The sequence below is a fragment of the Typopeltis vanoorti genome, chromosome 24 (genome assembly GCF_054136105.1).
Source record: "Typopeltis vanoorti isolate ZY-2024b chromosome 24, IOZ_Tvanoo_1.0, whole genome shotgun sequence".
Lineage (NCBI taxonomy): Eukaryota > Metazoa > Arthropoda > Arachnida > Uropygi > Thelyphonidae > Typopeltis > Typopeltis vanoorti.
The window spans coordinates 15,035,011-15,058,449 of NC_143572.1; the positions used below are offsets into that span (position 1 = coordinate 15,035,011).

The 23,439-nt window shown below is 40.3% G+C and overlaps 1 pseudogene; it reads left to right on the forward strand.

Moving 5' to 3' along the window:
• Positions 1 to 1,539: 1,539 nt before the first annotated feature.
• LOC150092942 (retinol dehydrogenase 13-like) lies at positions 1,540 to 23,183 on the forward strand (annotated as a pseudogene).
• The last annotated feature ends 256 nt before the right edge of the window (positions 23,184 to 23,439 follow it).

A 23,439-nucleotide genomic window follows, 5' to 3' on the forward strand; every position in this document is an offset into this window, starting at 1 on the left:
ATAGTAAAATCTAGCGATAATTGTCCGGACACCCCTGTTGTCTGAAGTTATGGAACATTCCAGGTTTGTTAATAACATTAAAACCGGTGCGCAGACAGTAGGAAGCAGTATTTCATCGTAACAGTTGAATAGGTGGTATGGCAAGACGATGTGAAAACAGTGACTTCGAGAGAGGTGTCATTGTGGGTTGTCACATTGGTGGCATGTCTATACGTGTCATTGCTACTCAAATGGAGCATCCAAAATCAATGGTTGGCGATGTGATCAACAAATGGACAGGAATGTTAAAACGGGTGGCAAGCAAAAACCGACTACAATCGGCACAGACCATCCGCGATGATTTCCACAGCGCCAGTAACACCACGGTGAACACTAGTACTGTACAAAAACTCCATTTACTGCATTTCCACAGAAGGGCAGACAAGCCAAACATCACAACAACGAATAAAGCGGCTTGTCTGGCCTGGTGCAAAGAGCATGTGAACTGGAGAATTGACCGTGGAAAACGGTACTCTGGAGCGATGAATCAAGGTTCACCTGTTTCCAGTCTGCTGGTGAGATGTGGGTGTGGAGGCAGCCGAGTGAACACTTGTTACCACAGTGTGTTGTACCCTGTACAAGAAATAAAGGTGTGGGTGCATTCAGCTGATTTGGAGTGGGACCACTGGTCATTGTCCGTGGTTCCATCAGGGCAATTGGAACCTTGATATTCTGGATAATCAGGCGCTGCTTACTATCAAAACGATAATGCCTCATGTCACAAAACTGCAGATGTTATGGAACCTCCTATGGGACGAATTGGAGCGGCGATCCAGGTCCAGAGTAGCACATCCTCGACCTGTCGTTGAACGCAGTGCTGCTTTGATGGAGCAATGGAGACAGATTCCAACTGATGTCTACCACACACATTGGTGGAAAGCCACCCTCAAAGGGAGCAGGAACGGATCAGAGCCAAAGGTGAATATACCCGATATTAGGGTTCGCCTGCTGGTATCAATTGTAAACTGCTAAAGTGTCCTGACAATTATTGGTAGAAAGTATATGGAGAGTATTTACAAATATTGAATTTAAATATTACTATTACATTTTCTGTTCACAACAAATGTTCAGCAAAAATAAATAATTTTATGTATTTTTTTTACGTGAACAATATAATACATTTTTCTGAAACATTCTTGTAATGCTGTATTTAAAATAAGCGAAATATTTTTCGTTTAATAATATGGATGAGGTATGATGCAACTGTATGCATCCTCGAAGCTTGTATTACGCTTATCTGAGGATGACATTGATCAGGTATTGTATATCCGTCTGTTGCAGTGTTCCAGTGATTCATTAATTCAGATATACACTGCTTGCAAAGAAGTCAACAGACGCCATAGTGTGAACAAACAGCCATGGTACGCATTTAATAAGATGTAGGATCTCCTTTCACTGCGATGACTATAGGAATACTTTTCCACAAGGGGACGATCATTGGGAATTTTGAACCATTCTTCCTATAGGCCTGTAATGAGGTCCTGGATCGTTGCGAGGCAGATGTCTCGTGATCTTACCCGACACTTCAGTTCATCTTACAGATGTTCAATAGAGTTGAGATCAGGGCTCTGCGAAGATCAGTCAAGTTTGCTGACGTTAACGTCCACAAACAAGGCATTTACAGCAGCACGGTGCATCGTCTTGCCGAAAGAGTCAATAGCCAGTTCTATAGAGATGTCACAAAGTAAGAAGCATTGTCCAGAACGTTCAGATACCTTTCAATGTTCGTGGCACCACAAACAGAGGTCCAAGGCCAATCGAGGAAAAACAGGACCATACCATAACACCGCCATCACCGAATTTCATAGTTGGGGTCAAGCACCTGGTAAGAGATGTTCACCGGGCATCCGCCACACTCACACCCGTCCATCTGCTCGGTAGAGAGTATAGCATGATTCGCCACTCCATAATATCCCATAATATCCCAGTGTACATGCTCTTTGCATCATTGAAGACAACACTGCATGTTGGCTCGGATAATGTGAGACTTGAATATTGCGGTCCTACCATGGAAACCCATGTTGCATACTTTCCTTCTGTGCACATTCATATTCCAGGTAATGCCCAGAACTCCGCATTCAGCGTGTCGGCAGAAGATTGGCGGTTGTTACATATTATTCTTCGTAGCACCTTAAGTCACATTCGGTGAGTATAGCAGGTCATCCAATGCGGATGGCACTTGAAGGTGACTCTTTACGCTTCCATTTTAGTATGGTATCACTGATAGTTGACCTGAGATGGCCCAGTTTATCAACATTTTTTGCAAACAGACCGGCCTTCAACATGACATCCTATCACGATGCCTCTTTCAAACCCTGCCAGTTCCCTTCTGGCAGTCATTTCACCCGGACTTGGGATCATCATATACCTCCAATTGATAAATAAAAACACGTGACTTATAACATGGCGCGATGCACCTTTTCCATGGAGGTGTCCATTAACTTTTTTCTAAGCAGTGTATATGACTATTTCAGTCACTTATTGACTATATTGAAAAACACACCCACGATAGCTTGGAATATGATGATCCATCACTAAATTGTAAGTAACAATAATTAAACTGAGTAACTCACAAACACTATTTTTTGACAGCCCAAAGTTCATTATTCTTATCAAAAATACAGAATATTTACAAACATACCACAGAAGTATGACTATCACATTTTCTGTGCACTACAAATATTCCTTATAAAATGAAAAGTAAATAATGTGACGTAAATAATATTTTTAAAATAATATTTATTCTCATTCAAAGAAATTAAATGTACATAAAAAGCATAAAAATAAAATGAACACTGTAATACAACCTTTTTTTTACAATAGATGTAATTGATGTAGATAAAATAATAATAATGATAATAATTTTTAATAACAATAATAATCTTATTGTCTTCCAGAGCAGTGACACGTTTTTTTTATCACCTTCATATACAAGTTTCATTGCTGAGTACATTTCTGCTACAGTGAGTAGAATTAATACATGTAATAATAATAATAATAATAATAATAATAATAATAATAATAATAATAATAATAATAATAATAATAATATTTTTTATAATGACAAAGTTTATTATCATATTGAGTATTTAGATATGTACAATGAAACATATCATTATGTTTTCTGTACAGTACAAAGAGTTTGTAAAAATTGCAGAGTATATTAATTTTTCTATCGACATTTTTAACTAGCTAAATATTTATACATTGTATACACTGTTATAATAGAGTAATACAACACACAATTCACTACACACACATATATATAAATATATATATATATATATATATATATATATATATATATATACCAAGCTATTTTAACCTGGTTTTACTCCATTTCCCAAGTAAGCAAACAGACAAACAAGTAGTCAAGTTTGCACCTGCAAGTGTTGCGAGTCTAGCTGACCCTGCACGTAGTGCAAGACAAAGGCAACTCATGGTAAAAGTAGAATAAGCTCTGATCACTAATCTTAATATTTACCCTTAATGCAAAGCACATCTCCTGGAGGAGATGTATGATGCTTTGTATTAAAGGCAAGGGGCCACTACCCAGACCGGTTTCGACCTTTATTGAGGTCGAAAATTTTAGTAATACAGAGCTTATACGTATTTTACCAGAACAAGTTACCATAAGGTGGTTTAACCTTATTAAATAAAAATCTCAGGAGGAGATATAAATGTAGAAAGCATTTTACCTTGGGTATAATAAATGTTAAAGATACCAAGCTATTTTAAACTTGGTTTCACTCCATTTCCCAAGTAAGCAAACAGACAAACAAGTCAAGTTTGCGCCTGCAAGTGTTGCATTACTAAAATCTTGGTATTTCTAGCCTGGTTCCCACTGATGAGACCTCAATAAAGGTCGAAACCGGTCTGGGTAGTGGCCCCTTGCCTTTAATACAAAGCATCATACATCTCCTCCAGGAGATGTGCTTTGCATTATGGGTAAATATTAAGATTAGTGATCAGAGCTTATTCTACTTTTAACATGAGTTGCCTTGGTCTTGCACTACGTGCAGGGTCAGCTAGACTTGCAACACTTGCAGGCGCAAACTTGACTTGTATGTCTGTTTGCTTACTTGGGAAATGGAGTAAAACCAGGTTTAAAATAGCTTGGTATCTTTAACATTTATTATACCCAAGGTAAAATACTTTCTATATATATGGGTTGGCAAATAAGTTCGTTTGGATTTTAAGAGTGGAATGAAACAAATTTTATTTAATATATATACCAACTAGTCAGTTATATATTGACCCTCTTTATCAATGACCTCTTGCCATCTGTCCACGAACTTCATTATGCCGCGTTCATAAAATCCTGAGGTTTAGTGGCGAAAAACTGACCCAGGTGTCTTTTGACAACCCTCTTCATTAGCGAAGGTTTTCCCGTTCAGAAAATTCTGCAATTCTCTGATAAGTGGAATACGTGGCAATCGGAAGGTGCCAGGCCCGGTGAATACGGAGGAAGCGGCAAAACATCTCAGCCAAGACGTAAAAATTTACTCCGGGTTGTTAACGATGTGTCGGGTCTATCGTTGTCGTGGTGAAAGACAACTCCTTTTCGATTTGCCAATTCAGGACTTTTTGTGCTAGTTGCACGGGCCAGTCGCGTTAACTGTGAGCAATACACAGTTGAATCAATCGTTCTGCCTGACGGTAACACCTCGTAGTGGACAACACCTTTATAATCCCACCACACAGAGAGCATGATCTTCTTTGGGTGCAATCCCAAAGAAGATCATTTTTCATCTCCCGTAATCATCCGCTTCAAAAATGGGTCGTTTTCTTGGTTAAATAATCATAATAATAGTAATTTTTAAAAGCATAATATTTTTATTGATTTCTAAAATATTTACACATAAACAAAAATCGTCTTGAGTGACATTCCAACTTATAATTTTAACAAAATGTAGCATTAAGTGCTACATATGTGGTTCATTTTCTACATTGGATTGCAATTAAAATTTTTAATAATACTTTTTTGTCTCTATATTTTGTATTTACAACATGTTATTTTAATATTAACAATTAAGATTATACAGAATTTTTTTGTATAATTAATTATTAACATAATTTTTTTTTATCTCAAAATCTTTTCATATATACAATGATCGTTTTAAGAGATCATCCAACATGTTATTTGGCTTCTTGGGTCTTATAACATAGATTTCCGAGCTTTTGTTTGGTTTAATTTGATGTATTGCAGAGAGAAGTTCTACTTCTTTTATGGTTGGGAACATAATGTCTGTTTTGCTTGTAGTCCGAGTGGAGGATCACGTTTTGTGATTGGAGGGAGTCTACAAAGTATTGGTTAAAGTCATTTTCTAGTTGTTGGGTAGGTTTTGCGTCTTTCATGGAGCTTTGTTTTATGGTTTCACAGGCGGTGGAATTGGGAGCACAATCCAGCCTCTCAGTGATCAGCTGTCCGGTTTGTTTCACGTTGTTTTTTGCAGAAGTTAATTTGTCTCTGTAGTAGTTTCTTTTTGCGTTTCTTATTTGCGTTGTGAGGGGACTCCTTGTTATCTTATATTCGGTTTTAAAGCTGTGTTATTTGGATATCACTTAATTATTTCCATAGAGTGTCCTTTCTGTGTATTTCTAGCATTAAGTTTTGCATTATTCAAGGATTTTGAACGAATTCTGACTTTCCTTTGCAGCTTTCTTATATATTTCCTCCAGTGTGAGTTTCATGTTGTTGTATAAGGTATCTTTTGAATCTGGTGATGTCACGTGTTTCTAATCGATTTTTCTTATTTTAGTGTCCACCCCCCCCCCCCCCCACCCCCCCCCCCCCCCACCCCCCCCCCCCCCCACCCCCCCCCCCCCCCACCCCCCCCCCCCCCCACCCCCCCCCCCCCCCACCCCCCCCCCCCCCCACCCCCCCCCCCCCCCACCCCCCCCCCCCCCCACCCCCCCCCCCCCCCACCCCCCCCCCCCCCCACCCCCCCCCCCCCCCACCCCCCCCCCCCCCCACCCCCCCCCCCCCCCACCCCCCCCCCCCCCCACCCCCCCCCCCCCCCACCCCCCCCCCCCCCCACCCCCCCCCCCCCCCACCCCCCCCCCCCCCCACCCCCCCCCCCCCCCACCCCCCCCCCCCCCCACCCCCCCCCCCCCCCACCCCCCCCCCCCCCCACCCCCCCCCCCCCCCACCCCCCCCCCCCCCCACCCCCCCCCCCCCCCACCCCCCCCCCCCCCCACCCCCCCCCCCCCCCACCCCCCCCCCCCCCCACCCCCCCCCCCCCCCACCCCCCCCCCCCCCCAATCAATGAAATAGTGAGTGAGCCGATTTCACGGATGAAGAGAGATTTTTTTCCCTGACGGAAGGTCGGATTTTTTATCCCTCAAGTCAAAGCGGACCCGCTAACACACAGTTCTACAGACTTAAGATATCCCTAGAGGGATTCAGCAGAGGAATGGCAAACCGACTGCATTAAACAGCCTAAAGCTCCTAATGAAGGATTCAACCCATCTTAGACGAATGAGAAATGGATTCATGGATATCAAAATGCCCAACTTCAGATATTACAACGCAAGTTGTTCATTGTGAATACAGTTTTCATCAACTGTTGGTATAAGCACAATAAGATGGAAAACATCCAAACAATTATTAAAAAATAACTGAAATCTCTTTCTTGCCTTAGCACCATCGGTTCCCAACCTGTGGTTCACGTTCCCCCCCCCAGGGGGGTACGTGCTGGGATGTTCAGGGGTACACGAAAAATAATCAGTAATGGCGGAAAAACAAGTCCACTATTTTTTTACATTAAGACAGGCACTGAGCAAAAGTCTCAGTATTTAAAAACAGTTATTTTGGTTACGCAGTGGTACCGAGAACAATATAGAAGAGATTTCATATTAAAAATAGGGGATACAATTGATAAAAATAGATTTAAAAGGGGTACACAATTGGGAAAGGGGTTGGGAATCACTGCTCTTCACGAAAGTGTAACTTTCTTATTTTCGATACAATTCCATTTTTCATTACTGATATTAACTGACAAGAACATTTTTAGAATTTTTCTAGTCATCTAAAATATCAATCAACTTTTATAGAAGAAAATAATTAGTTCATTTTCTAATTAGCACGAGTAGAATAATGTTGTTCCATTATAATAGGGATCCCGTTGAAATTTGTATTTAATATTGGCTAAACAGAACACTCTCCAAGTGTTCTGTTTAGCGAATGTCTTCAAAATTGTTTCGTTTTCACATAATGAGACATGCGCAATTTCTGTTTTTTTCTTCTACCTGCATGTGCTTTATATTTATATCCCTTTATTCTTAAAGGGTAATTTCGAAGGCAATCTTTTTTATATTTATTAAACTTTAAAATTTTAAAAACTAGTTTTCTCCCAAACAATTATTTATTATCTTTAAAAATATGTTACAGAACGTGACATATTTTATAATTATTACAAGTATATTTTTCAACGTTGTATATAAAAAATAAGAAATTGATTTACATTTTAAGCTTTGTATTTATGTTTCAATAAAATTCTAATAAGAAATAGGATCGACCGACGTCTTCATGACAGCTGTTTGAAAAAACCTGACGAATGCGTAAATCAGCACACGAAACCGCCATTGCTTACAATTTTTCAGTGATTTAACTTGTTTGAAATAAACGCGCACACTTAAGACGGGTAGATCATATTATCTTACCGGTTCTTAAGTGTACGTGCGTTTCCTTATTGATGCATTTACGAAATCTGCGCAAGGCCGTTACATTCTGTAATAATCTATAGATACACTTGCATCCAGGATAAAGTACTTTTCAGTAGTTTGATAGGAACAGATTGAGTGGTTTAATAAGAAGATATATCGGGTGGGTTTGGTGGTTATAAATTCAGAACTTGTTTTAATTTTAATAATTTAAAGAGAGTGATATTTAATAGCTGACGATAAAAACATAATGAAATAATATATGACATGATAATCAATCATTTTTATCTTCACTGCAGTAGAACATTATTTTGTCTCACACCAGAAGCGGCCCCCACTGTAAGTGTCATTTCTCTTTAATGGAGGTGGAGGAATGGTAAAGCATTCCTCGTTCTCATCAGATTGAACAACGTCTGGAATCCATTTATCAGCCTGGAACGGAACTCATGACAGAACAATACTATATCCCATTTGTGAGAGCTGCAGGTCACGTGTTCGTGGAACTAGTTTCGATTAACTCTACAGTTGGGTTGCGGTTATTGGAACAAAAACCACTGGCTTCCTTGCACAGAGTTCACTTGAAACGAGTCCTCTTAAAGCAGCTGGTTGGATATGTTTTCGTCAGTGGCAGCAGCAGCAACATCTTGGAGACAATAACACAAGCAAGCTTCTGTCTTACTGTTAATATCCAAATAGTAATCCGTTCTGGTTGACATAGCCCTTGCGCGTGCCCTTGGCTAGCTCGTTCTATTGGATAATCGGAATTTTAATCCGAGTATACAATCACCAATCTAATCCGGAATTTATATTTTATCAGTGCCTTCTGAATCACTTAAAAATATTCGTGAAAATCAATTTGTTTTCTTACTTTGTTAAGCGGTTTATATTAGTACTTGTAAAAAGGATTTAGTTTCGCGAGTGTTGATACAGATTTAGACAAGTAAATGTTACAACGCCGAAGTAACTAAGGCTTTGAGGCTAATCATATTGTGCGTTTTAATCGCGTGTGTTTTCCGGTTTGTCAGTTTCATCGGATGAAACACTCGAGTTTCGGTGAGGAAAAACCCCTCTGCCACCGTAACTCATCTTCAGTTGAAAAGCAGTGGTAACTGTTCTATGAGTCTTCGATGAGATTCGAAGTTAAGACTTTTGGTTGGAACGTCTTAATTTCTTTCTTGTCGAAAATGAGCTACAAAGTCTCTCTTCAGGGTATCCAGAGTCAAGAAAGAGATTTCAATTATGTGTTAATAATTCTTTAGATGCTTTCCGGGAGGGAAAAAAATCATTCTTCATCCGTGAGACCAGCTAACTCACTCTTTGATTGATAAGATTTCATAAAGGTTCCCCACATCGTAGACGGAATTCGAACCCCAGTGATTCCAACTAACCGGCTCGTCTACATCAGCTGAGATAAAATAACTTCAAAGTGGCTTCCTACCCAAGCAACAGAATCTTTAATCATCAAACCCCTTAAACCACCACTTCCGTCACTTAAAAAAAAAAAAAACAGGCATCTACAAGATCAGTTGTGGTTCTGGTCTACCTTACGTGTGACAGATTGGCAGATCTGGGAAGATACCCCAATCGGAACACATCAAGGACGTGGAGAATGAAATAAACACAAATCAGAGCAGATTCAACGGATACAAACGACTATCAGAATGGCAACAAAATGAAATGCTCCACATTGATTGCCATTTTTACTCAAGAGCCTGCAACGAATCAGCTGAAATGCTGAACTATCCTCTACAGTGTAACAAAAAAGGGATGATTTTTATCATACATCAAATCTCGTCTTCCTTAATCCATTACGACACACTTGTATCTAACAGCAGGATGTTAGAGCAATCCACGGAGCAGGATTGATCCTGCTGCTTATAATTTTCATAACGGACATCATCCATACGCAGACAATATTCCTACCACATCAATCCAAACGAAGGTTCGTTTCTTACGAGGCTCTTGCTTAATAAGATTACACTTCCATTTGACTCCTACGCTATTTATTCTTCGAACTCTCTGGACACATTCTGATATCGCGTCATTTAAGTATTGTCCTTCCCATGCATTGTCGATATTCTTCCCATCGATCAACCGAACCCATTCCACTGAACTCAGTATACTCCTCAGTTGGTGATAATTTCCTGCTTTGTAGTTCAGCGTGTAACCCTTCCTGAATGGAACAACATTCACATAAACGTAATCATTTCCCACGTGAGTACCACATGATCACTATCACCAATCAGACTGAAACCCTCTCTGTCACTATTATCATATCTAACACTATTTGATTTCGAGCTCCTTCTGTCACTTGCTGCTTGAGGACGTGGTCTTGCAGCAACTAAATGAATAATGTAGTAATATATAGTAAAGCTAAATGTATTAATAACATTTTAATAAAAACATGAGGATATTTTTATCTTGGCTCATCATTTTCAGCGCTTTGGAAAGGTGTAATCTGAATAAGAACTTAGTATATCAATGTAAGAATAATGTCATTCTTCAGAAATTATTAGTTATTTTTGCATGCGGAAATTTCAAAGAAACATGCGCGCATATGAGCTGGTTAAATCACACTTAGATCTCATTTTATCTCAACTCAGCAAAGTATTCTTGTCATTCTTATTGTAATCGGTATCTTCATCTTCTTCTGCAGCTTTGTTCCACTTAAGTGGAGTCGCTGTTTTTGGTGAGTCTCCTCCACACCCTCCTGCCTTGGACTGTAACCACATCCAAGTACTTCATCCTCACGTCATCTTCCACCAGCTACCTCCATCTCTTCTTTGGCTGCCCGCGCTTCCTCCTCCCTTGCATATCCATCTCCATCACCTTTCTTCCCACATATTCGTCCTCCCTCCTCATCACATGTCCAAACTATCCCAACCTTGCCTTCTGTATCTTCGCTCCTAAGTTCGTAACTTTCACCGTTCCCCTCACATAGTCATTTCTGAGACGATCCTTTCTGGTCACACCGCACATCCACCTAAGCATTCTCATCTCCGCTACCTCCATCCTGCTGATGTTATTTTTCCTCAGGGCCACAGTTTCCATAGCATTGATCGGCTCCCACCTATCGCATACCACTCCAGTCATCTCTCTCCAGTTCCTCCAACCCGCTTGTGTCCTGCATCTCACTTCCTTCCCCATCCCTCCATCTTCTTTCACTGTTCGACCTACGTATCTGAAGTCCCTATTCTTCTGGTTTATGATATTTCCTTCTAGATCCGTCTCCTGGCCGCCATCTACTTTGCAACATATATACTCTGTTCTACTTCTGCTCTCTACCTCTGTCTACCAGTACTTTTCTCCATCTCTCCAGTTTAACTGCCACTTCTTCTCTTGAATCTACACACAGCAAGATGTCATCTGCATACAACATAGTCCAAGGCGCGTCTTCTCTCACCTCCTACATCACCACCTCAATCCCAATATTAAACAGGAACGCACTTAATGCTGACCCTTGATGCAAGCCAACTGTATCTTGAAAACTTTCTGTCTGCCCCAGGCATGTCCGAACTCTTGTCTTCACATTTCTGTATATCTTCTGCACCAACGTGACATATTTTTCCGGTACTGTCTTCTCTCTCCGACACTTCCAGACATCATGTCTTGGCACTCTATCGTACGCTTTCTCCAGATTAGATCAATGAACACCAGATGTAACTTTTCCATCATATGCCGTTACCCAAATATAGCACTATCGTCGATCGACCAGGCATGAAGCCAAATTGCTCCTTTGCAATCTCAACCTCTTTCCTCAATCTTTCATCAAGAACCCTTTCTATAATTTTCATTATTTTTCCTCAGGGCCACAGTTTCCATAGCATTGATCGGCACCCACCTATCGCATACCACTCCAGTCATCTCTCTCCAGTTCCTCCAACCCGCTTGTATCCTGCATCTCACTTCCTTCCCCGTCCCTCCATCTTCTTTCACTGTTCGACCTGGGAAGAGAGAATTTACGTGCTGTGGGACCTGTTCATGAAAGTTTGCCAACAGGAAAATATATCCGAGGAATGGAGTGAAAGTATTCTTGTACCCATCTACAAGGATAAAGGGGTGCACAAGACTGTAAGAATTACAAAGAGATAAAGATGATGTAATTCTTACAGTCTTGTGCACCCCTTTATCCTTGTATATGGGTACAAGAATACTTTCACTCCATTCCTCGGATATATTTTCCTGTTGGCAAACTTTCATGAACAGGTCCCACAACAGGTAAATTCTCTCTTCCCACAATGCCTTCCATTCCTCCACTGGGATCGGGTCAGGGCCCACCGAATTTCCATTTTTCATCCTCTTCATGGCCTCCCTCACTTCCACTCTACTGATGTTCTGCACCATCGCCTCAGAAGGCTTCTTTGTGAGCCCTAGCATTTTCCTCATTCAAAAATCCTTCAAAATGTAATCTCCATCTCTTTCTGATATCCACATCTCTCCATAATACTCTTCCTCCAGAGTCTTTGATTTGCCCCATATGTAAGATGTCGTTTGATGCCTTATTTCTACATTTTGCTAGTCGGTAATATTTTTCTGTCCTTGCTTTGTATCTAATTGATCATACAGATCTTGATATGTCATGGCCTTCGTCTAGCCACAACTCGTTTGGCTTCTTGCTTTCTCTCTCTGTATGCCTCTCTGTCCTGTGTCCACTCTTAACTCATCCCACTTCTGCTTTGCCTTCCTCTTAGCTGTCGCTGCTTCTTGTACATTATTATTCCACCACCAACCCTGTTTCTGCTCTCTAATCTTTCCAGATGTCTCACCAAACACTTTGATTGCACAGCTCAGAATTGTTTTTAAATTATGTCCCCACCAATCTTGTACACTTTCTAGTCCATCCGAAATTCTGTGTAACCCCCCTCTCCCTAAAATGCTTCCGCTCTCTCTTCTTTTATGCGAAACCACTTAATTGTCATCATCCCATGGCTTCCAAAGGTTCTTATCTTTGACTTTATTTTAAAGTCTGCGCACAACAGCCGGTATTGCTGCGCCACTTGATCTTCTGGGATTACCTTACAATTTGGGATTTCCTTAAGATGTTTTCTTCTAGTCAAAATGTAGTCAATCTGTGAACTGTTGTTGCCACTTCTAAACGTTATCAAATGCTCTTCCCTCTTACAGAAAGAGGAGTTGACAATTGCCAGATCAAACACTACCGCTAAGTCAAACAATCCTCTCTCCTTCTTGGTTCATCATTCCCACTCGATGGTCTCCATGCACCCTTTCGCAGTCCCTATTATGTCTCCCTATATATCTGTTCAAGTCTCCTCTAAAAATCACTATCTCGTTTCCTTCCAGTTCCCTCATTTCTTCATCTAGCATGTTCCAGAATTCATCTTTCTCCTCTGCTTTACAGCCAACTGTGAGGCGCATACAAATAAGACGACCTCTTGCCCCAAGCCCCAGTTTCATTTGCATAATCCTGTCGTTCCTCCTACCTACTTCCAGTACTTCGCCCTTCATTCTGCCACACACCGCAATTCCGACACCATTTCTTCCCTCTTTATTCGCTTCAGAGTAGAAACATTTTTACCCGTCTCCAGTTCCTTCACCTTTTCCCCCTTCTACCGTGTCTCCTGCACGCATAAAATGTCCAACCTTCTCTTCTTCATCATGTCTGCCACCTCTCTTCCGCTTCCAGTCATGCTTCCAACATTCAATGTCCCCCACTCGACATTCTCTCCACCTGCTGGGCTCGCTTCTTTATCAGCATCCGCCCTTGATGCGGTAGCCCTTGTCCACTTCTCGCAGCAGTAGGGCCATGTCGCTGCGCATCGCCAAAGGGGTACGCCCTAGCCTTTGTTTCCCTTTCTTTTCGACCCATTAGAATCATAGCTACAGCTGGCAGTGGAGTTTTACGACAGGATGACCTTCCTGACATCAACCATCGTTATATTTATCTCGTTATTATTGGGTGGATGGAAGGAGCCAGAAGAGAAGAAAAATTATATTCTTTGCTTCTTTCTTCTACCTATCTGTAGTATTACAGATAGGTAGATTCCGTACAATTCAAAGTTAATATTCATTCATTCATCCATCTATCTTCAAGGCCCACCTTTCTTAATTGGGTTGTGGGGGCAACAGCTGTAAGAGGAACTTCCAACGGTCACGATCCTCCGTCACCAAGCTCAGGTGTTCTGGTGGGACTCCCAAACGTGTCCACCCAAGGTTTTGGATATAATCTATCCAGCGGGTCCTTGGCCTTCCACGTGGCCTCCCACCCACTGGCTTTGCAAAGAGGCCCTGCCGGTGAGTCTCTCTCTTGTGGCATGCATTCTGACTAGGTGTCCGTACCAATGTAACTGTGATCTCTCAACACGGAGAACTGCAGAGCTTCTGACCCTGTCGAACCTTCTCAGCCCCCAACCCTTCGAAGGAATCTCATTTCAGCCGCTTGGATTTGTGTCCGCATTCTTTCGGTCATTATCCAGCTCTCATGACCATAGGTGAGGATGGGGACATAGACTGTATTAAGACAGCCAGCTTTGCCTACTGGCTTAACTGCCGCTTCAATACCGAAAGGCTCAGCTCCCGTAATATTGCCTTGCTGATCCAATTCGAGTATCTAGCTGTAAGTACCGCTTTCCGTCACTCGTGAATATAGACCCAAGGTATTTAAATTTCTTAACCTGCCTCAGTTGGACTCCACTCACATGTCGAGTACACTGGGATGGTTGTCTTGGGACCACATTGATCTTCATCGCCGCTTCTGCACAAATAGCTACAAGCCTATCCATGGAGGTCATCTGTGGCAGAGCTAAGCAGAACTAGGTCATCTGCAAAAAACAGACGTCCATTGTTACATCTTCCAATTCTGACACACTCACTGCCTCGGCTGTGCCTATCAATCCAGTCCATAAATATTATGAAAAGAAGGGGTGACAGAACACACCCTTTGCGGAGGCCAATGGAGATTGTGAAAGGTTCAGACTTTGTGCTGTTTACCTAGACACAAAACTCCAGGCATTCATACAGGGACTTGATGGCAGCTAATAGTTGGCCATCCTCTCCATGGTCCTGTATTACATCCCAAAGCTTATCCCTAGGAACCCGGTCATATGCCTTCTCCAAGTCCACAAAACATGTGTAGATTTTCTTGGCATATTCCTATGATTTCTCAAAGACTTGTCTTAAAGTGAAGATTTGGTCAGTTGTGCTTCTACCAGGACGAAAGCTACATTGCTCTTCCTGGAACTTTGACTCAACTGCTCCTGCACCGTCTTTCCAAGCACCTAGCATACACTTTCCCAGGCGGGCTGAGCAGAGAGATATCACGATAGTTGCTGCAATGTTTCAGGTCTCCTTTCTTGAAGACTGGTATTATTATGCCTGTCAGCATATCTTTGGTGCTCGCCCAGATATTCAAGAAGCCTGGCACACTCGAGTCAACCAGAGTACCCCGTCTCAATTTATGGCTTTTAGCATTTCGGCGATTTTAGCGATTTTATTGCTAAATGCATCCCTTCTGCTCTGAGAACCAGTCATCGCCCCGATCTGCACCTCTTGGATGTCCACAACTGCTGGCAATATGGGTTAAAAAGGCTCTCAAAGTATTTCCTCCATCTATGGAGGATATCCTTTCGGTTGTTAAAGGTGTACCATCAGAGACCTTAATTGCCCTTGCCGTGCACGATTTCCTCCCTCGAAGGCGGCTGATGGTCTTCCAGAATAATTTGTTTGTAGTTGCATACAAAGTATTCAAATTAAATATATTTTTCATAAATATTAAAAGGTTATAGATATTAATAACAAGACGAGCACGCATTCAGACATTTATTTTTATCAAACTGGTTTAACTCGTCCTCAAGTTAGAAATACTCATAACAAATTTAATAGCTAGAAGAAATGCCATTTTATTAACATAAACATAAACTGTGATATTACCAAATTAAAGTTATAATAATATACTAATTAAAATAATCCTGCTATCATGAGCGTTTTGGATAAAATAGATCGTTAAATACCTTACTAATTTTATAAATTCCACCGGATTATTTTAAAAATTAAATTATGGTATCACGATATTAATGAGTGTGAACAATGTGTATAAGAAAATATGTAAACGATAAAAAAATTACAGTGCCAGAAGTAGGATCTTCTTCCTGCATGCGAATAATTAATTATCAATTGGTTTTTAATAAAATTCCGTGATGGAAAAATTAGAGTGAGTATATAAAAAAGTTAAATGTGAAGTTAAAATAAAAAACGCTATATCTTTCAGGAATAAAGCCAGATAAAGAAGTCATGATTTCAACGCCCAGCTTTATTGTGTTGTTCGTAATAGGCTTTGTTCTTGTCTTTTTAAAAATCTACCTAAAGAGGACTTCAGGAATATGTAAGAGTACACGAGATATGACAGGAAAAACGGTGATCATCACAGGGGCAAACTCCGGTATCGGGAAAGAAACAGCGAGAGAGCTTGAACGAAAGAATGCCCGAGTGATCATGGCTTGCAGGAGTGTTGAACGTGCAAAAGAAGCTGCCCTAGACATCGTACGATCGACTGGTAAAGACAACGTGGTCATCAAACAGTTGGACTTGAGTTCTCTGAAATCAGAGAAATCTTGCAGACTTACATTCCCTGTGTACTACTTTTTCATTGCTCTCAGTTAGCCATCCTCTTAACCATGCTAATATTTTATAATCCAAACCCATGTTTTTCAATTTATGCAACACTCTACCATGCTGTATTCTGTCAAAATTCTTAGCAAAATCCAAAAGTATCGTGGTGTATCCATTCCCCTTGTCTAGTTCAATCGTAACATTATTATAGAATATGAGCAATTTGCTAAAATATGACCTTCCCTTAGTAAACCCATGTTATTCATTGCACAGTAGATATTCAGTATCAATCCATTTCTGAATGCGGGCCCTAACCAATTTTTTCAAAATCTTCACCACCGCTCCTGATATACTAATTGGTCGATAATTGGATACATCGGTCTTTGCACCACCCTTGTGCAATGGAATTACCAGACATTGTTTCCATTCCTGCGGAATCTTCCCTGTTCTGAGACTCATATTAAAAATCCTGTTCAAAGGAATGGCCAGTTCAGCGGAACACTCTTTTAGCACACGTGCTGATATCTCATCAATCCCTACTGATGAATTCTTATTCAGTTTGTGCAACAGCTCTAATACCTTGGCCTCACATACCTGCGTTTCTTCGTCTAGTAAAGAGGGAACAGTGAGCTCAATGTTGCGTTCACCAGGTTGATAGCTTTTAAAAAAATGAGCACTCAATGAACGAACAACCTCTTCTGCATCTGTGACCCTCACGCCATCTGGATTTAGAACGGTTTTTCTTTCATATTCATTCATTACTTTACTTGCGGCATATCGATGAATTCTTATGGGTTGTCTTCAGCACGCAGAGCCAGTTTCCTTTCATGCTCAGACTTTGCATTCCTTACAACACTTGTGACTATTCTAGCGTTCTGCTTATAATTTTCATAACAGACATCATCCTCATGCACACAGTATTCTTTCCACATCCTCGTTTTCTTACAAATCTCTTGTTTAATAAGATTACACATCCATTTGTCTATTACTCTATTTATTCTTCGAACTCTCTGGACACATTCTGATATCGCATCATTTAAATATTGTTTATATGCTTCCCATGCACTGTCGATATTCTTTCCATCCAGCAACCGATTCCATTCATCTGAACTCAATATACTCCTCAGTTGGTCATAATTTCCTGCTTTGAAGTTCAGAATGTAACTTTTTCTGAATGAAATATCCATAAACTTAGTCACTTCCCAAGTGAGTACCACGTGATCACTGTCACCAATTGGAGGCAGAATAGTTACGTTTTTAACTGAAACGCCCTCTAACACTATAATCAAATCTGACACTCTTTGACCTCGAGTTCCTTCTGTCACATGCTGCGTGAGGAAGTTGTCCTGCAACAGCTCAATAAATTCATTTTCATTCCTCTCATGAGATTTTACTGGTACCCAATCAATATTTGGATAATTAAATTCTCCAATTATGATTACTCTTTTCGGGCTCTATTTGGCGATTCATTTCTTCATCACCAGCAACCGATCCACCAGATCTGTAACAACACCCCACTATGTAATTTGTATTGTTAGATTCCACCTCACACCAAATGGCTTCAAAACTCACTGCCACCTGAAATATTGTTAGTAGTATTACTACATTCATAGGTCTTACCTCTAACTGGATTGAAGTCATTCAAAATCATTAGCAGCACGTCCCCTCCTCTCCTATCCACTCAATCCTTCCTAAAAATACTGTACCCATGACACCGATACCAGTTAATAGGTCTGATTCTGATAGCCAGGTCTCATTAATTCCTACAATCTGAGGTCGCAACATAATGACTAAGCAACAAACTCTATCCCTTTGTTTCTGATACTACTAGAATTAGGGTACGGACATAATAATCTGTACACTAATAGAGAAAAGAAGAGAATATAATTTAGAAATACATATTCCATTTATTGACTTTGAAAAAGCATTTGACAAAGTTAAAAGAAACATATTATATAACATATTAAACGAAAGACAAATACCAAACAATATCCTAAAAGCTATCACAAGTATATATGAAAATAATCAAATAAAAATAAGATTAAATCACGACCTATCATATACAAGAGAGATAAACCAAGGGGTCCGACAGGGATGTCCCCTCTCAGCAACTCTTTTTAATATCTACTTTAATGAAATAATAATAAAATGGAATAAAAATTTCCATCAAGGTATTAAGCTTTCACCTACTGTGAACTTAAACACTCTCCTCTTTGCAGACGACCAAATAATAATTACAAATTCTGAAGATAACTTACAGAAAGCTATTTTAAATTTAAGTGAGATATCCAAAGATTATTGTTTGATAATATCAACGGAAAAATCAAAAATTATGGCCTTTAAAGGACAAGATCCAGCAAGAACTAAAATAGTAATAGATAACAAAATCTTAGAACAGGTGAATTCATTTAACTACCTAGGATGTATGATCACATATGAAAATGAAAAAGATATAAACGTAAAAATTGCAAAATATTTAAAAATAACAGGCGTAATTAACTCTATATTTAAACCAAACCTAGTTCAAAAACAAACCAGGCTAAAAGTATACAATACATTAGCCCTACCAGTCTTAACGTATGGAAGCGAAATCTGGACAATAAAACAAAAAGACAAACAATGATTAACAACAGCAGAAATGAAGTTTATGAGAAAAACTGCAAAGTATACCCTATTTGATCACAAAAGAAACGAAGAAATTATGAAAGAATTAAACTAGGAGCCAGTAATAGAAAAAATTAAAAAACAAACGTAAATGGATGGAACACGTTCAAAGAATGAAAACAGAAAGATCACCAAAACACGCCTTAAAGTACAAGCCATTAGGAAAAAGAAAACCAGGACGGCCTCTTAAACGATGACTTCTAAGGCCGGAACAGGCCATGCTAGGCCTAAATCCTTGATACGTATGATGATGATGATGATGACATAATAATCTAACTGCATGTGCTTTTGTATACTCTTGTTTGCAGTCTGCCTGACACAGTTGGACAACTTGCAGATCTCTATTCTTCTCTAATGCCTTACACATGCAGACATCTTCGCGCAGTCCGCGAGGTTAGCCTGGTGGCTGTGCGCTTCGCAACCATATGCCTGGGGAAGGAGTGTCCTGGGTTCGATTCCCGTCGACGACGTGAGGAACTCAAGGCTCTTCTTCATCCATAACCAAGTTAGCCGGTCTTGGGCGTGGACAGCATGGTTTCTGCCCGCAGTTTATCTGGGGTTTTTCATCCCGCAAGCAGGCAAACCGGTCGTGGACACACACACACACACGGATTACAGTCAGAAATACTGACCTAGCCATAGGGCTGATTAGTCAGCTATGCCGGTTCCGGAGCTCGGATAAAATTTGGGGGGGGGGGGGGTACTTAGATGGTGCCGTACATTCCCGCAAAAGGGACCGTACGTTGTATCATCAAATGGAAATTAATTAATTAATCTTTGCACACATACGATGGGTAAGAACCGGACGAACACAAACCTGAAATCGTGAACATTTCCATAACAAAGACGATTCTCGTCATTAACACAGTTATGTACTATTATCGATCTTACACTCACATTCACCCCGTTCCTCCCTTCATAATTTAGTTTCCCTGACTCTCTGTGTTAGGTCTCATACCAGTTATTAGTTTTCCCAGGCTTCTGATACCAAACGCAGTCAGGTGAAGGCCATCCCTCTTATACAAATCCAACCTTCCCTCAAACTCACTCCACACATCCAAAAACTCGCATCCATCCTTCTACATGGCCTACGCATTGAATCGTTTGCCATCATAGCCCTTCTTTTTAATTCATTTTTATCATAGCGAGGTAAAATACTAACGATTTTCGCTTTCTCACTCTTCACTCTCGCCTCTTCCAGCAACCCTTTCATGCCCTCTCGCATGCTGAACTTATCGCCAGTTAAATCGTTCGTACGCACTACAACTACGATTTCGTTTACTCTTCCTTTCTGTTTTTGAATTTTGCTTCCTTTATTTTTTTAATTTTCGCTCCAGGAAAACTCCGTGTTATAACTCTCTCCTGTATAACATGTTTTATTATAGAGTCATCATACCAAATAACTTCTTTCTTTTTACTAACACCGTCACTATCTCATTTTCCTTATTGTGTTATTTCTTATTTTCCTGTTAATTTTTTCTTTTTCGTCCTATGCTCATTTAAACGTCTCTCAAAGTTTTGCAATTCCCACGCTGTCCCTCTGATGATCTGCTTCAACTTCGTTATTTTGGCTGTTAATTCATTTTCGTTAACCTCCTCCATGTGCACAATAACCTCGTGGGAAGGGCTAACCTTCTTGTTCGCATCTGCGGTACTTTTTTAGCATTATCTTTGTTGCCCATTTTAGCACCATTTTAAACGTATACTAAATATTAAAATATCTTAATAGAAATAGATGATAAAATATACTAAATACACTATGAAATACTAAAATCAACACTCGTATACTACAAAATACTAATTTTCTAAGGGAAAACACAATAAAAACAGACCAAAATTACCAACTTTACAGGATCACTAAATTCGCCGACCAACCAATACGTATCCTCGAACCAATATCAATATTTAATTATATTAGAACCAATATCATAATACAGTATATTTTACTGCGTGTGGGTATGTAATAGTTTATATTCACGTCGTACTAAACTATTACACGTAATGGTATCTATGGAACTATCTCTGTAGAAAACAACATGATACGAACAGCCGCGAAATGTATCACAATCGATACTGGTTTGAATTTCCTTCAAGGATGTATAACTAATTTATTGGCCGCACGATAGGGAAGTGCTATTCGTTTTTTCTCGTTCATCATGTCTTTTTAATTCATTTTATCATATAAACTGACTTCACATGAAATATTCATTAAAATGCATTACGCTACATAAATTACAGCGCCTTGTACATTTATATTATCGTATTGTGACCATGCAGTGCATGTCACTGGATATTTTCATCAGCTCGTGATTTTTCTCTGATTTGTTCGTACATATCTTGAGGATTAAGAGAGTGAGGTAAGTACGTGCTACATAATCCATTTACTCTATTATATAATCTTCATTCCCAATCCTTATTTTCTTCCAGACTACATTTAGTAATTCTTTTACTCTTATTTAAACTTGAGTATAATATAAGACGTAGTAAGCAATCAAGTTAAGAAGAAATGATGGTACTAGCTAACTCCTTCTTTCAAGCATACTTCACAGTAATTCTGCTGCAATTAAAAACAAACAAGAATTTAAAACAAAAAACAAACTTATGCAGTATGATGCAAACAATGTCCTGAATAACAACACCGATTTGTTGTGTGACAGGTTGCTTCATCCTGTTGGAATACCTGTGCATGAAATGGAAATTTTTTACATGACACATCCAATGCAAATCCTGGGTGAACGTACACCATGTGGAGATCTTCTCGCTGTGAAGAGGTTTCTCTGGGACAAATTCAGGTCTTGAGAAACCTAGAAACCTGTAGGTTCGCCTGTTGACCTGATCGCTTGGATAAAATGCGCTTCGTCCGAGAACAAGACGTTTTGGAGGAAGGACGGATCTTCATAGACATTGACCAGCACGCGTGCACAGTATTCCCACAGCGCAGCGTATTCCGTTGCTTTTAAACACTGACCCCTGAATGACGTACGAAAAGGCATCCAGCTCCTTAAGGAACCTCTGTAGTGACCACCTCTGTACCCCACGTTTTACCACTGTTCGGCGTTGACTGCGTTTCGGAGACTGTAACACTTGCTCCCGCACACCCTCGTGATTCTCATTTGAGTTAACAGCTCGTGGTCTTCCTGAGTGCACGTTGCACTGCGGCAGAAAATTCCCGGTACGCCGGAACCTCTCGCTTAACACAATGATGACACAATTGCTTGGGGCACTCTTATGGAAACGACGAACAAACTGCTCACAAACTCGTAGACTTAGCCCATTTGCTCTACCAACTCCGTATGAAAGAAAACAATGCTCAGCAATAAACGACTTTTATTTCAACGTCAACACCATTGCTACAGCTAAATATAATCGCGTAGCCTACACGTGCTCTTCTGTTAACGGGCATGCAGTTTCATAGCGAGTATGCTTAAGGAGGTGTCAAAGTTCAGTACTATTTTTGTGCTATACCATATAACAATTGAGTACACTTAATGCAAGTTGAAATGAAAAAACTGTTCTCGTTTCAGGAACAAAAGCAGTAGAAGAAACAGGAATCATGGCATCAATTGCACAAATTCTGATTGGGAGCCTGTTATCTATTGCGGGGTGTGCTATTATCATTATAAAAGTCTAGCTAAAGTTGACTACAGGAAAATGCAAAAGTACTCAATACATGACGGGGAAAACTGTAATAACCACAGGCACAAATTCCGGTATCGGTAAAGAGACAGCGAGAGAGCTTGTACAAAGGAATGCGCGAGTGATCATGGCTTGCAGGAGTGTTTAACGTGCAAAGGAAGCTGCCCTAGACATCGTTCGATCGACTGGTAAAGACAACTTGGTTTTCAAACAGTTGGACTTGAGTTCTCTGAAATTAGTGCGTGCATTCGTTGAAGACTTCAAGCAGATTGAAGAACGACTCGATGTCCTCATCAACAACGCTGGCGTGAACAGTAAACCAGGTTTACATTTGACAGAAGAAGGCCTGGAAGAGCAATTTGATACACAGTCCCTTCCTGCTAACTAACCTCCTTCTCGACATGCTAAAGAAAAGTGCTCCATCCCGGATTGTAATAGTATCATCAAGTGTTCACCTTTTGGGGAGAGTGGATTTAGACAACCTGTCCTTCGATAAATATATTCCTCACCCTTTCTCTGTATACTGCAGCACTAAACTGGCTATTGTGATGTTTACTGTTGAATGAAGCCGAAGATTGGAAGGCACTGGAGTCGCAGTGCAAGAGGACTGTTAAAATTTGAAACGCGATATGTATTCAAGACATGTTTATATTTCTTTCTCAAGAGCTGTAAAGAAGGAGCTCAAACATCCCTTTATTTGGCCATAGATGAGAGCTTGAAAAACGTCTCGTGAAAATATTTTGCTGATTGTCATCGTAGTGGTGTGTTCCGAGTGACCAGAGATGCAAATCGTACTGGAAATTGTGGGAGGTGTCTGAAAGGCTGACAGGATTGCAAACGTATTGACCTGAAGTGAAAGGTGTTGTGTCA